This window comes from Trematomus bernacchii, unplaced genomic scaffold (assembly GCF_902827165.1).
Source record: "Trematomus bernacchii unplaced genomic scaffold, fTreBer1.1, whole genome shotgun sequence".
In the NCBI taxonomy this organism is placed as follows: Eukaryota; Metazoa; Chordata; class Actinopteri; order Perciformes; family Nototheniidae; genus Trematomus; species Trematomus bernacchii.
The window spans coordinates 1,014,460-1,029,642 of record NW_022987615.1 but is presented as its reverse complement, the minus strand read 5'-3'; the positions used below and the strand labels follow the sequence as shown (position 1 = coordinate 1,029,642).

General features: G+C 40.1%; 1 protein-coding gene across 1 annotated transcript in view; it reads left to right on the top strand.

The window, feature by feature from the left end:
* Positions 1-271: 271 nt before the first annotated feature.
* plxna3 (plexin A3) overlaps positions 272-15,183 on the top strand; it is a 169,072-nt gene continuing 154,160 nt past the window's right edge. The window contains exon 1 of the mRNA XM_034132199.1: positions 272-526. The gene's annotated coding sequence lies outside the window, so the exon portion shown is untranslated. The remainder of the gene's footprint in view (positions 527-15,183) is intronic.

Here is a 15,183-nt window from a genome sequence, read left to right as displayed (position 1 = left end):
ATATATTTAACTTTTTACTTCTGCTTTATCTTTTAAAAAGATGTGCCATGCTTCGTTTTGACATGCTGCTGTAACTGAAAAAATGAGATAATTAAAGTAGATATTATCTTATCTTATGTTATGTTTGATCCGTGGAAAACCCCATGATTTAATATAGAATTGTTGTTATAGTCCTCCTCTAATTGTCCCCCCCCCCCCCCCCCCCTCGGGGTGCAGTGGTACGGTCCAGATGGGGGACTGGCTGTGTTGGAGGAGCGACAGACCGATAGGATCCAAGCCGAGCAAGGCTGTGTGTGACCGGGGGAGAAGCGCCGCTCCTGTCCGCTCTCTGATCTCTCTTCTCCGGATTACTCTTTCACTTTTTACCGCATGACATTGTTACCTGAGCGGACCCCTCCTGCTGCCATCACCTGACCCCCCTCCCCCTACCCCAGGTGTATGTGAGGAGAAGAAGAAATAAATAAAAAGCAAGAAGGAGCTGTGGATTTAAATTACTGATTGGACTTTTCTGCGCCTTTCCCTTCAGGTAAGAGAGTGTGTGGAGGTTTCTGGGTATGGGAGGTTCTCCAGGTCCCGGGTGTTGGAGTTGTTGAAGGGGGTGTATGTGTGTGGATGTTTGGGGGGAAAACGCCTCGCCTCCCCGCTGCATCACCGCTCATCTGCTGCTCATGCTTGGTGTTTTTTTACGCGTGGAAATCTCCCCTTTTCCTCCGTTTTCCCACGCAGTGAGTGGGGGGTTGAGCAACGGGGACCGGGTGGGGGTTTTTCCCCCCAGGTGTAGGGGTTGCTTTTCCCTCAGGGGGATTATGCAGGCATGCTCGCCCTCGGTCCGTGCACCGAGGAGCTCGTCCATTTTAAACGGTACAAATCGGTGCGTAAAAGAGGCTGCAAATGTGTGTGTTTTTTCTACGTGTGGTTGGAAAGGGGGGAGAGTGGGGGAGGAGGAGAGAGAGAGAAGGGGGGGGGGGATCTGGGAGGTAGCGAGGCTCCAGACGCCGATCCATTAAAGAAGAACAAAGGGGGGAGGCAGCAGAAAAACGTTTTAAATCGCAGCTGAAACGCTGGAAAACCTGTGCACACGTCGCCCGGTGCCGCGCGGACACACACCGAACACTCACTGCCCCCCAAAAAGCAAAACCCACATTTGTGTTTTCCTGAATCCGCCTTAAAGCCTCCCCTCTCCGTCCATGTGCTGCTCGGAGCTCCATCCTCTGTGCCGGGATCGATCCTTCGACAGGTTATAGATCATCCTCAGATTCTAGGATCGATGCAGATGATCACACACACACACACACATATGATCACTAACACACACACACTCAGGGCTGTGAGGATTATCATTCTGAGAGCTGTGTGATTTATGATCCGATGCTCACCTGGATGATGCTTGAATCACATTTCATTCAGATTCATCACCTGATGACAGCAGCTGCAATCAGGAATCAATCAGTGTGATCACATGATCAATAAACAGATAGACAGATACAGTAAATATGTATATTTGACAGATAGTTCTCATATATATCTCTCACTGTCATTATGGATTTTACTTTTAAGTTCTGTTTTATTTTTATTTTGAGATGTTTGTCTGTTATTTAGTACTCCGTTTCATTTCCACTTTGTTTGCAACGCCTTGTTTACATGCAGCTGTGACGAAAACATTACCTTAATTGGATCAATAAAGTATATCTTATCTTATATACAGTACATATCAACACTAGAAAGTTGTATAAAATGTATCTATATAACACTCAAACATAAGAAAATAAGTAAGAATAGACATTAAAACGGTATATCAACCTACTACAGAAAATATTTAAAATAATTTAAAGAGAAAACAGTCTGAGACTAAGATACTGTTGTGCTCCCAAATGCATTACAAATACTCTATGCATAACACCAGAACATATAGGATATCTGGAGCTCACTATCTCAACAGAAAGACAGAAGTCAGAGTACAATGAAATGAGAATGAAATCCCCCTGCAGGATAACTTCACAGTCAGCAGTGAGATAAATAGAGACGTGATTCAACAGCCCGAATAAACAAAATGCACGATATTCAGTCGATGACTCCAAGGTTCATTATTGGTGCTGGAAACCCTTGAAAACACCACTTTACATTTGGCAGTAAACATACACTTATCGACACAGAAGACGTATCTTTCCCAATATAAATAATACGTTTGAAATAAGTTAGAATACACACAACAGTATACCAAGCTGCTACGTTAAACTTGACTTGGATTGTTCTGTAAAAACAGCACATGCAGAAACACTGAGATTTCTAAGACTAAGACGTACTTTAATGAACCCTAGTTGAGAAATTGTTGTTACAGCAGCAGCAGGTTATCAGGCGTTGCACAGAAGTAGAAAATATGCATTAAAAATACAAAGGTTGTCACGAGAAAGACCTATATCTAAATAGAGAATGTATGGCATACTCGTTATATAATACAGGTTAGAATACCTTATAATATACCAAGCTACTGCAATAAGTATTGTACCACAAAAACACTACGATTACTCGGACTAAGACGTACTTAAATGATCCTAAATTGGCAATTCTTACAGCAGCAGCAGGTTAACAGGGAGGATGGCTCAGTGAGCTAGTGTGCTAGTTAGTGCGCTAATCTTCGAATTAGAGGATAGCAGGTTCAAACCCCACTGCAGTCAGCATGTCGTTGTGTCCCTGAGACACTTCACCCCAAAATTGCTCCTGTGGAGATTGCCCACTGTATTGAGTATGTAAGTCGCTTTGGATAAAAGCGTCTAACAAGTGACATGTAATGTAATGTTATCAGGCTTTGCACAGGAGTAATTAGACAGATATAAACAGTAGAAAGACGTATAGCTATGCTTAATGTCTGAAGAACTTCTCTGGGTGTAGTCGGCGATCTGATAAACAAATTGCACAGTGTTTAGTCGATCAGTCCATGGATATTAGTGGAGCTGGACATCCTTTAAAACACCACATTTCATTTTGCAGTAAATACATATCAACAGTAGAAGGATATATCTTGAAATCAGAATACTCACTATAAAGCATCAAGAAATATATTATAATACACTATAATGTACCAAACTACTACAATGAACATCGATTTTAAAGCGTTGTAATCAGAGATGATAACGGATCAATGTAGATATTTGAGAAACACAACTACATGCTCGTCTGTACGCAATCAATTCAGGCAAATCTATGAAACATGAGCTGAAATCCTTAAAAGAAACTCCACTTTAAGATCAAAATGTTTACATGGATTTCCAGCCACTGAAGAAAAGCGCTTTGATTTAGAATAACGGCACAAAAACTGCTTAAAATGTAGGTTTTATAGGATGCCAAGTCACCTTTCTGCAGATAATGTGTGTTGTTTTCAGCACAAAAACCTTTCAGTTAAGGCGATGAAGAATCAGTGCAATACGTATACTGTGTACAGATTGTAATTTGCGGCAGCTGTGAGGTGCTGGAAAGAGCGTGGATTGTTTATTAAAACAGCTTGAAATGTACGTTTTATAGGATGCTTCTTGTACTTAAAACCGGTGATACATTTAGAAGATTTTCCTTTTGTCAGAATGCGTTAATTAAATATAATTTGTGTTGCGTATAGCAGGAAAACATCTGCTTTAATGTGATGCATAAGGGCTGTTACGCATCATGCATGTACTGTATATTAAGATGTAGTTTCCCACAGATGTGAGGTGCAGGAAATCCATGAAAAGACCACGTTAAATGTTTACTAGGATTTCAAGTTTCTGGTAAACATGGCTTAGTTTTGCAAATAAAGTGCTCAGAAAGGGCTTCACATTAAGTTTTTACAAGATGCTAAGAGTACTTAAAACAGGTGACACAATGTTTAAACTTTGTAGTGTTTTTCTTTCACTTTGTCACCTTTCTGCAGAATCAAATCACGAAACATAATTTGTGTTTATAGCACAAAAACATCAAGTTGCATGTTATGTAGAAGTGCTATTTAGCATCATGCGTACATATTCTGTATATAAGATGTGAGTTGCCACAGATGTAAGGGGCTGGAAATCATTGAGTGTTTTCAAGGCTTCCCAGCACACGTAGAAAAATGCTTAAAGGTCCCATGTCATGGCCATTTCTACTGATCATATTTCCATTGTTGAGGTCTACTAGAATAGATTTATATTGTTCAATGTTCCAAACTCACATTGGTTTCTCATACAGCATCTCTGTGTAGTATGTGTATTCACTCTCTGTCCTAAACGGCTTGTTGGAGCTCCTGCCCCCCCCCCCCGTGAGCCCAGTGTGCTCTGATTGGTCGGGACGTTGCAAGGCTCGTTGCTGCTAACTGCTGCGAGGAGCGGACAGGTTTCCGGGTCGGCGATACAGCGAGAACAAGCGAAACTCATCCTGAGCACACACAAACACTTACAGCCGAAGTAAAAACAATAAGTGTGGCTTGATATTGAGTAAGAAAAAGGTTTATAACGCTGTGAGAATGGGTCTGCGGAGAGCATTTCTCCGCCATCCCAACTCGTCTATTACCAGCGTTCAGAGAGCTCTATGCAAGTCAATGGGGACTCCCTGTTAGTTAGCCAAGGGACCTTGGTGTGTGAGGTGCTCCGCTGATTGGTCCATTTGGAGAAAAATCTCCAACGAGGCGTTCTGGGGCAGCATAGACAGGTCTTTTCTGTGTTAGAGTTTTACTCGCTACAGGGTGTACTTTGAGGGTTTGTGACTCTGCAGACCGTTTACATGCAGAAACAGATACATAACACACAAGGGGACGGGTAATAACCGGAAAAGCATGACATGGGCCCTTTAAAACCACTTGAAAGTCAAGTAATATAGGATGCTTAGCGTACATACTGTGCTAACAGGTGACACATTAGGAAGATTTCCTTTTAGTTTGTCGCCTCACACAATATCTATTGCTTATTATACAAAAACAGCCAATTAAATGTCATGTTTAAGTGCCATTTAGCATCATGCACACATATACTTATACTGTATATAAAGATGTGATTGGCCACGGCTGTGCAATGCTGGAAAATCTTAAAAACACCACATGAAAAATTAAGTATTTCAAGGATTTTCAGCCACTGTAGCGAAGTGCTTTTATTTTGAAAACATGCTTAAAATGTAGGTTAGATAGTTTAGTTTAATGGTGTAAAAAACTGGTGACACGTCTCCAAGATATCTTTTTAATTAGTCACATTTCTGCAGAATGCATCACATCACAAAATGTAATGTGACGTAGAAGTGCTCATCAGTGTCATGCACATATATACATATACCATATATTAAGATGTAGTTCACCACATGAGTTGTTGATGTTAGGTGCTGGAAAAGCCTGACAATGCACCTTGAAAGTGCTTGAATTTGACTGGAAAAGGAGCAGGAAGCTTGTCAATGTGTGATCAATATGCGATGTTGTGTGATAATGAATGAGGAGGTTGTAAATGAGGCAGCAGGTGTGACCCAACAGATGTTCAGCTGATCAATGATCCCATCGATCAGGTGAATAATAAAGGAGACGAGATGGAGATTTATTTTTAATGTGAACATGAATAACACAACAAGCTTCTGATTGTATAAGACTGGAAGTAAAGAAGTGCGTTAATCTTATCTTTACTCAATTGTATTTAAGTGCAGTAAATGAGAGGTGAATAGAAGCAAAGATAACAGCTGATATGATCTTATATGGAAAGAAAAGTAAATTGTTGTGATTTTTGGATTTAGCTCCTATTGTGTATACTTTTAGCTTGAGGACGTCACTTTGGAATTAAAGAGGACCAATTATAGTCATTTTCAGGTGTATATCAGTATGTAGTGTCTCTACTTTAAAGAGTCCTCTCCTGCTGATGTTCAGGTGTATATCAGTATGTAGTGTCTCTACTTTAAAGAGTCCTCTCCTGCTGATGTTCAGGTGTATATCAGTATGTAGTGTCTCTACTTTAAGAGTCCTCTCCTGCTGATGTTCAGGTGTATATCAGTATGTAGTGTCTCTACTTTAAAGAGTCCTCTTCTCCTGATGTTCAGGTGTATATCAGTATGTAGTGTCTCTACTTTAAAGAGTCCTCTCCTGCTGATGTTCAGGTGTATATCAGTATGTAGTGTCTCTACTTTAAAGAGTCCTCTCCTGCTGATGTTCAGGTGTATATCAGTATGTAGTGTCTCTACTTTAAGAGTCCTCTCGTGCTGATGTTCAGGTGTATATCAGTATGTAGTGTCTCTACTTTAAAGAGTCATCTCCTGCTGATGTTCAGGTGTATATCAGTATGTAGTGTCTCTACTTTAAAGAGTCCTCTCCTGCTGATGTTCAGGTGTATATCAGTATGTAGTGTCTCTACTTTAAAGAGTCCTCTCCTGATGATGTTCAGGTGTATATCAGTATGTAGTGTCTCTACTTTAAAGAGTCCTCTCCTGCTGATGTTCAGGTGTATATCAGTATGTAGTGTCTCTACTTTAAAGAGTCCTCTCCTGCTGATGTTCAGGTGTATATCAGTATGTAGTGTCTCTACTTTAAAGAGTCCTCTCCTGCTGATGTTCAGGTGTATATCAGTATGTAGTGTCTCTACTTTAAAGAGTCCTCTCCTGCTGATGTTCAGGTGTATATCAGCATGTAGTATCTCTACTTTAAAGAGTCCTCTCCTGCTGATGTTCAGGTGTATATCCGTATGTAGTGTCTCTACTTTAAAGAGTCCTCTCCTGCTGATGTTCAGGTGTATATCAGTATGTAGTGTCTCTACTTAAAGAGTCCTTTCCTGCTGATGTTCAGGTGTATATCAGTATGTAGTGTCTCTACTTTAAAGAGTCCTCTCCTGCTGATGTTCAGGTGTATATCAGTATGTAGTGTCTCTACTTTAAAGAGTCCTTTCCTGCTGATGTTCAGGTGTATATCAGTATGTAGTGTCTCTACTTTAAAGAGTCCTCTCCTGCTGATGTTCAGGTGTTATATCAGTATGTAGTGTCTCTACTTTAAAGAGTCCTCTCCTGCTGATGTTCAGGTGTATATCAGTATGTAGTGTCTCTACTTTAAAGAGTCCTCTCCTGCTGATGTTTCAGGTGTATATCAGTATGTAGTGTCTCTACTTTAAAGAGTCCTCTCCTGCTGATGTTCAGGTGTATATCAGTATGTAGTGTCTCTACTTAAAGAGTCCTCTCCTGCTGATGTTCAGGTGTATATCAGTATGTAGTGTCTCTACTTTAAAGAGTCCTCTCCTGCTGATGTTCAGGTGTATATCAGAATGTAGTGTCTCTACTTTAAAGAGTCCTCTCCTGCTGATGTTCAGGTGTATATCAGTATGTAGTGTCTCTACTTTAAAGAGTCCTCTCCTGCTGATGTTCAGGTGTATATCAGTATGTAGTGTCTCTACTTTAAAGAGTCCTCTCCTGCTGATGTTCAGGTGTATATCAGTATGTAGTGTCTCTACTTTAAAGAGTCCTCTCCTGCTGATGTTCAGGTGTATATCAGTATGTAGTGTCTCTACTGGGACATGTCTCCTTGCTTTAATGTTCAAAAAGCTCTTTATTTTTCTCATACTGCCTGTGCTGCAGCACCTCTTTTCACCCTCCGTCTGAAACCAGAGTCCAGTCTGCTCTGATTGGTTAGCTGGCCGGCTCTGTTGTGAATGGTCAACCAGCTTATAGATGTCCCGCCCCTTAACCTATCACGTACAATGTAGGGGAAAACAGGGATTTTAGCCTCTGCAGACCATTTACATACACTAAAACCTATAAAAAACACTACAGGAAAGGGAAACTCCAAAACGCAGAAGAGGGTCTCTTTAAGGAAACTCCAACATCGCATATTTTGACTATTTTCTCACAAGCAAAGCTAAACATTTCATTAATATATCAAAAAGACACTCTGTAGAATAATTGAGGGTGGAAATCAGCAGTACTTGCAGTTTGGATTATATGTTTCTGTATTAAACGGGAAAATGGCTTCTCTGAGATTAAAAAGCTCTTTTATAGGAGCGTCCAGAGCAAAATAACAGCGCCATAAAAACCCTCACAGGTTGCAGAATAAATAAAGAGGAATCACAATTTACAACTAAGAGGAAAAGGAAATAACAGCAGGGAGATAATACACCATGAGATGGAAAACAGGTTGAATAAATGGTGATTAAAATACCAAAATAGGCAACGATCATGACTAAAATAAATCCTAATATTTTAAATAATTACATTTTAAAACCGTGATGTGTTTGAGTGAGTTTGTTTCTTTTTCAAGACACACATTGATGAAATGTTATTTGTCAAACAAAGCTTCTGTCTCTTCTAACCGCATCCATTACATCTGGGTTTGATTAAGTCAGACTTTTGCTGATGTGAGGAAACCATGTTTGTTTGTTATTATATTTAATTATTCACAGTATTTTGAGCTGCATGCTGTGTATGAAAGTTGCTATAAATACAATATACATATACTTTATTGTCCTTGCAAAAGATAAAAAAGCATACGTACATAGCACACAATGAAAGACAAGAAAATATGAACACATGACTTGTGTACATATACACTGGGTGTTTCTCAATGTCGAGTAAAGCTGCTCCAGAGCCACTATTTCAAGCATACTACGTCATCGAGTGCCGCCGAAGGACTGTTCCAATCTCCAGCATACTTGGAAATCTACCGAGCCCGGCGTATTTCGTAGCGAGAAATTTCGAGGCTGCACATGTGTAGACTCCGCGGTCTTAAAATCCCCACAATGCTTTGCACACAAACCAATTTCCCCAAATCTGTGGCGGAAGATGTAAGGCGGGGCCTCTCATATGACGCACACCTGCACACTTGCTCGCCTGTTCCACTCTTCGTTTTCCGAATGCCAGGAAGTATTCTTGCCTCGCTTCTGAAGCAAGATGCTCGGCAGACATGTGCTACCAAGCAAGCGTACTCGACATTGAGAAACACCAACAGTTTACACATATCCACAGACAACATACTAACATTTGCGACCAATTGCAAAACCCTTTGGCCGACATTTAAACTATTACATCTGTGTGTTGGAAAGCTTAATGGACATTGAGTGTTGTGCCTCAATAAGACATAAAAACATTGAAACTGCTGAAGTTTAAACAGTTTATTCATTCAGATTTATCATCAGAGCATAAACAAGTCAGAAACTCGACGGACGCAAGGGCTGCAACAAATAGATTATTCTTCAGATCATTGCTTTTTAAGTAATCTATAACTTCATAGTCTATTAAATGTTGGAAAATGTCAAAGAAATACGACTTCCCCGAGGCATCAGATGGTTTCTTTGCTCGACTTAAAGTCCAAACACCCCAACATATTGGAGTTTACAGAGCGATGTGGACATAATAGCAGGAAGTCTTTCATTAGGGAGGCTGGAAATACAGAATATTGTGATTTTATTTCAATTGTTTTTCAGGTTGATTGGAGGCAGCAGTTTATTGTATGCATGTGAGACTGTGTTTATTTTTGCAGAAACACAACTGTATGTAGAAGAAGCACGTCATACTTAATGTCCTGTGTTTGTCCCGCTGTCAGTAGCTCCGTTTACACGAAGTCTGTGAGTCCACTAACAAACAGACGGAGCAGAAATATATCGTATAAACTGTTGGAGGCGCGGACGCTTCACTCTGTTTGAAACATCTGCAACAAAGTGCTGACGATGTTTGACAGACGGACGTTTGTTTCTCCTTTTCATCACCCACATCTGCACTGATTTAACGACATTCCCATCCGTCTTTACCCTTCTTTGTGTTGATGAGCTAAAGTTTAGATGATGTATTTATTTCAACAAGGACCATGCATACAAATACATTAATCTCAGAAAAGAGAAGGGATGAATTATGCCAGATTTTTGCTAATAGCTCATTCCCATCTGCAGTGCTTAGGTAGGGACGTAACAATCAACAAACACTACAAACATTGCATAATCTCTATCACACAAACTATTATAAAACATGATTTAAGTACAGGTCAATAAAATAATACATAGTACAGTTAAAATATAATATTACAATACAGTTAAAATTGAACAACTCGGGTTACAGTGTAATTAAAGTTGGCATAGGTTGCTTAATATCAATTTAGTTGCACGTTAAGAGAACGAGTGAAAGTCATATTCTGAGTGGGCTTGTGCACAGACAGCAGGAAATCAATAACAAAGTGAAGAGGTCAGAGGTCACGCTCTCTGACTCTACATGGCTCACATTACTGCCCTCCTGTAGAAACCTTGTCACTCCGGTTTCATGTTGCACTCGCATCGTGCATATTCCTGCGTTAACGGAATACCTGAAGTAACCGTGCACTAATGGGCATGTTGTAGCATAGCATGTAGCATAGCATGTAGCATGTAGCATCGGAGGAATGTTTGCATTGGATTGAATGGAGTTGAAATACAACATATTTACATGTAGCAAAACCCACATACAGGAAGACATGTAATATAACAACATGGTTTAGGTATGGAAATTAAAATAAAATTGATCAATAAAATAATAATAATAATAATTTGATCGAACGAAATTGCCATTACAGTAATATATATTTATTTTTTAAATTATATTTTTGGCCAAGAAAAGCTGGAACTCTTCTAAAACAACCACAAACGTATGCACATTATATATCGTAGCATGTGGCGTTGGACAGTCGGTTGCACTGTGATAAAACTTTTACGTTAGTTTTAGTTTCATCTTTGGACTCGGGTTAAGGTATGAAGTATTTTGTAAAGTTAAAAGCCTCAAGTAAAGACACAAGTCATTGGTTTGAAAGTCTTAAGTTGAGTTGCAAGACTTTTTATTTAATTTTAGTCGTGTCTTACGTTATCACTCCATTTTGTGTCCTTAGCCCACACCTCTGCAAACACACATTCAACCGTGAAACATAAACACAGCAGAAGATATCAAACATGCTGAATAATGCGTGTAATTCAGAATATACTTCCATGCTGCAGCTTGAAGAATAAAGTGAAAATAACAATGTGTGTGTGTGTGTGAGGAACCAAGAGGCAGTTCTTAAACGTATTGCATGTGATGGATTGGAAACTTGAACCTGTTGCTCCTCATTTTTTGAAACCCGCTTCCCGTCACATTCCTCTCGGGGAGGATGGCTTTGGATTTGATACGACGGACTTGGCTCAGAAATAGGAGAGGAATCAAAAACTGGTGTATGCCCTCAGAGAGATGCAGGGAAACTGACCCGTGTGTGTGTGAGATAAGATGCAGTTAAATTCTTCTAAACGCTGATAAAAGATAACACAAATATGTCCGAGGGCTTTTAGTTCTGATGCATTTCATTTTTAAGTTGATTTTATTCTGGATTTTTTATTTAAATAACTTGTTCCCGTCAGCTGAAACTGGAGCCTCGTGTTTCCACACTGAGCTTCACTTCCCTGATTCAACACACATCACTTTTTCCATGCATCTGTGTGTGTGTGTGAGTGTGTGTGTGTGTGTCACCAGTGTCAGTCTGGTCTGTAGTTCACCTCCGGAGGGAATTGAACTTTCAACCCCTCGCAGCCGACATGCCACACATGACACAGCGTGTGGGGGGGTAAATGTCAGCTGCAGTGTGTGTGTGGGGGGGCGGTGTGTGTGTGTGTGTAAAGGTAATGGGATTTCCTCAAGAACGTCCCAGTTTCCCTGCTATTGGAAATCCATCACTGCTGTTTATTATGGGATATTGATCAAATGTGTGTGTTTGACCTTGTGTGTGTGTGTGTTCTACATTCAGCCGAAATCAGGTCAGCTTCTTACCTGTGTGTGTGTGTGTGTGTGTGTGTGTGTGTGTGTGTCAGACATCAGCTAGATTTGTGTGTGTAATTGAATCCAAAGCACTTTGTCTTCCTGTAACTCCCACACACACAATCAGACGTCGATGTTTGTTAGTATACAATTAGTCTCAAGAATAAACACACACACACACACACACACACGCTGAGTCATTGATAGAGTCAGTGCTGAGGAAGTGTTGAGTCAGCAGAAAGACAGACTGATATGATATTTTCAGCCAGCAGTGTTTCACCTCTGAATCTCTTTATCTGTGAGTGTGTGTGTGTGTGTCTTCCTGTCTGTCTGTCTTTCTTTGTAAAATAAAGTCTCTCATATTTATGATGTCAAATCACACCTATTATAATAAACTATCACTGCTCTCACTGAACCAACACACACACACACACACTCTCAGGATGAGCTGAGGAACGGCAGGAAACAAATTGGCTGACAAACTTAACTTACCTCACCTAGATGCCTTCTGAACTAAACAAGCTGTGTGTGTGTGTGTGTGTGTGTGTGTGTGTGTGTGTGTGTGTGTGTTGTGTCGTGTGTGTGTGTGTGTGTGTGTGTGTGTGTGTGTGTGTGTGTGTGTGTGTGTGTGTGTGTGTGTGTGTGTGTGTGTGGTGTGTGTGTGTGTGTGTGTGTGCTGTGTGTGTGTGTGTGTGTGTGTGTGTGTGTGTGTGTGTGTGTGTGTGTGTGTGTGTGTGTGTGTGTGCTGTGTGTGTGTGTGTGTGTGTGTGTGTGTGTGTGTGTGTGTGTTGTGTGTGTGTGTGTGTGTGTGTGTGTGTGTGTGTGTGTGTGTGTGTGTGTGTGTGTGTGTGTGTGTGTGTGTGTGTGTGTGTGTGTGTGTGTGTGTGTGTGTGTGTGTGTGTGTCAGAGGTCAGGGTCAAACACATACATGTGTGTGAGCGTACATACTTGTGTGTGCTTGTGTTCACAAGTGTGTTTTGTGTCCCTCGTCCTCCAAACTGTCAAGTTCACACACACACACACACACACACACACTGCAAACATAATACGTATACAGAAGTTAATAAAAGAGGCAGAGATATAAATCCCCCGCCTCATTAATTGTTCGTGTAATTGCAGAAAATGAAGAGGAGTTATTCTGTGGTGCTTCGTCTACATCTGTTGTTTCTTCCAGATGTTCAATAAGAAAACACATCTTATAAAATGGATATCACATTATAGATGTGCACATTATCCATTAGATAATAACAGCTTAACACACAGAAGGGAATACTTTGTACCGAGCGAGGACAACACCATAATTCAGTTAAAAGGAATTAAAATAATGAGTACATAACATATAATAAAGTGTCACAAATGTTGATTTCTGCATTATACAAAATTAACTCCTGCAATGCATTATGGGAAAGTTAAAGGTGCGGTATGTAATTTTGGAGAAACCAGCTCGAGTGCGCTAGAATTTGAAAATACACAACCGGAAAAAATCTGTCCCTTCCTTACAGAGCCCCTCCTCCAACACACACGAACGCGCACATGACCAATGAGGGCACGAGATAAGTTTGTGCACAGATGGAAGGCTGACAGGCAGGTAGGCCATCCAGTTATTTTAGCCGGGCCGGCTCAGATGATTGGTCGTACTTTTTACAGCCCCACGGCTTCCACAGATTACATTTTTTAATGTATTTATTGTCAAAGCATTTCATGTATTCATTGCTATCGGGATGTTAAGAGCATTCCATGGAATATAACAAGTGATTCTGAAGTGAATGACATACCCCACCTTTAAGTATCTCCTGTTAGCAAACTTGCTGTACATGCTAATCCAGTAAACAGACTTTTTTTCATGAACACAAAATCTACTCGCTATGCATTTAGATCCCAGTACACACACTGTTGTTTACATCATATTTAGTATTTGGGCTGCACAATTAATTCACATTTCTATTTAAATCGCAACATGGACTAGTGCAATATCCAAATCGCAGTCAATGCAACATTTGTGTAAATATCTGAATGAAGTATTGAAGAGCTGCAGAGAAGTCCCAGTCTTCTATATATTTAATAAAAAAATCCTTCTTTGGTTCAGATCCTTTTAAAAAATGTATTTCAATGATAATTTGACTTATGTTTCTCATATAGCAAGAAAAAGAACACCTTCATGCCGATCTAGATCCCTCCGCTTCGCGTCGGGCTCCTGATCAGCCTGTCGGTGTTCTTTTACCCATAATGACCGCGTCGCTGCACATTATCCCTTACATATCGCAGTTGCAATATCCCTCAAAATGTGTTGTTTTTCCCAACTCCTGCGGCCCTACTTAGTTTGAATAACATGTTGATATTGGATTTTCAAACCTTATATAAATGACGTGTGTACAGTTATAGCAGAACTCACATTAACCTGCTGTTTGAGAGTGTGTGTGTGTGTGTGAGAGACTGTGTGTGTGTGTGTGAGACTGTGTGTTTTAATCCTTGGAGTCCAGGGTCAAATGCATGTATGCACCAGTGTGTTCACATCCTGTGTGTGCATAATTGCATGCTAGTTATGTGTGTGTGAGTGTGTGTGGCATCACGCTGCAGCTGTTGAGCCATAGAAATGCTTTATGAACCAGCAGGGACACATAGACTGCCTGTGTGTGTGTACGTGTGTGTGTGTGTGTGTGTTCATGGTGGAGTGCAACATTTCTGCTCATTTTTAGCCGTTAAAGGACAATACCGCCGTTTTTTTCTGCTCATTAACGACGTACATTTGATACTTTTATGACAATTTTCCATAAAATCGCCCGTCCTTTTTCTCTGAAACGTCTAAGAACATGTTCAGACTCTGCGTGTGTTTTACTTAAATGCTCCGCAGGAATGTAAAGTACATGAGATTTGTAGTAATTGAGTGAAAACATGTGAAAGCAGTAGTTTGGTGTTTTAAGCGCAGACACAGACTGGGGGACGCTTTCTTTCCTTATTGTCACTTTTGGACGTTTCAACACAAACTTCTCCGCGTCTCTGTTTGCTTTCTAAACCATTAAAAGATGAAGTGTGTTCCCAGTGTGAGCTTTAACTGGTCTGAGATCTTATCCTGATAAATATTTAGCTTAAATAATCATAACATGTGCGGATAAGCCGAACAGAACCGGAGCTTGAGACGCTGAGAATGACATAGCGTGACTTTTATTTTATTCTAATGTCTGATATCAAAGATTATTTACGAAAGCATCCAGACAAAATGACTCGGTCCTCGACAGAAGATCTTCTGAAAGATTGGAAAGTTATTCTGTAAAAGAATAACCCTTTACTCGGTCACATGTAAAAGTTTCCCAGCAAATACAACTTGCAAAAAGAGACAAAAAGCATCTGCACCACATGTGTCAAATATATGAATATAATATAATATAATGAATGTACAGCAGTTTAATATATAATATAATAGTTTTTCATATATACAAATGATGTGTTGTTTGTTTACATCTAACGCAATTTAAAATCCAATTTCATTGCTTT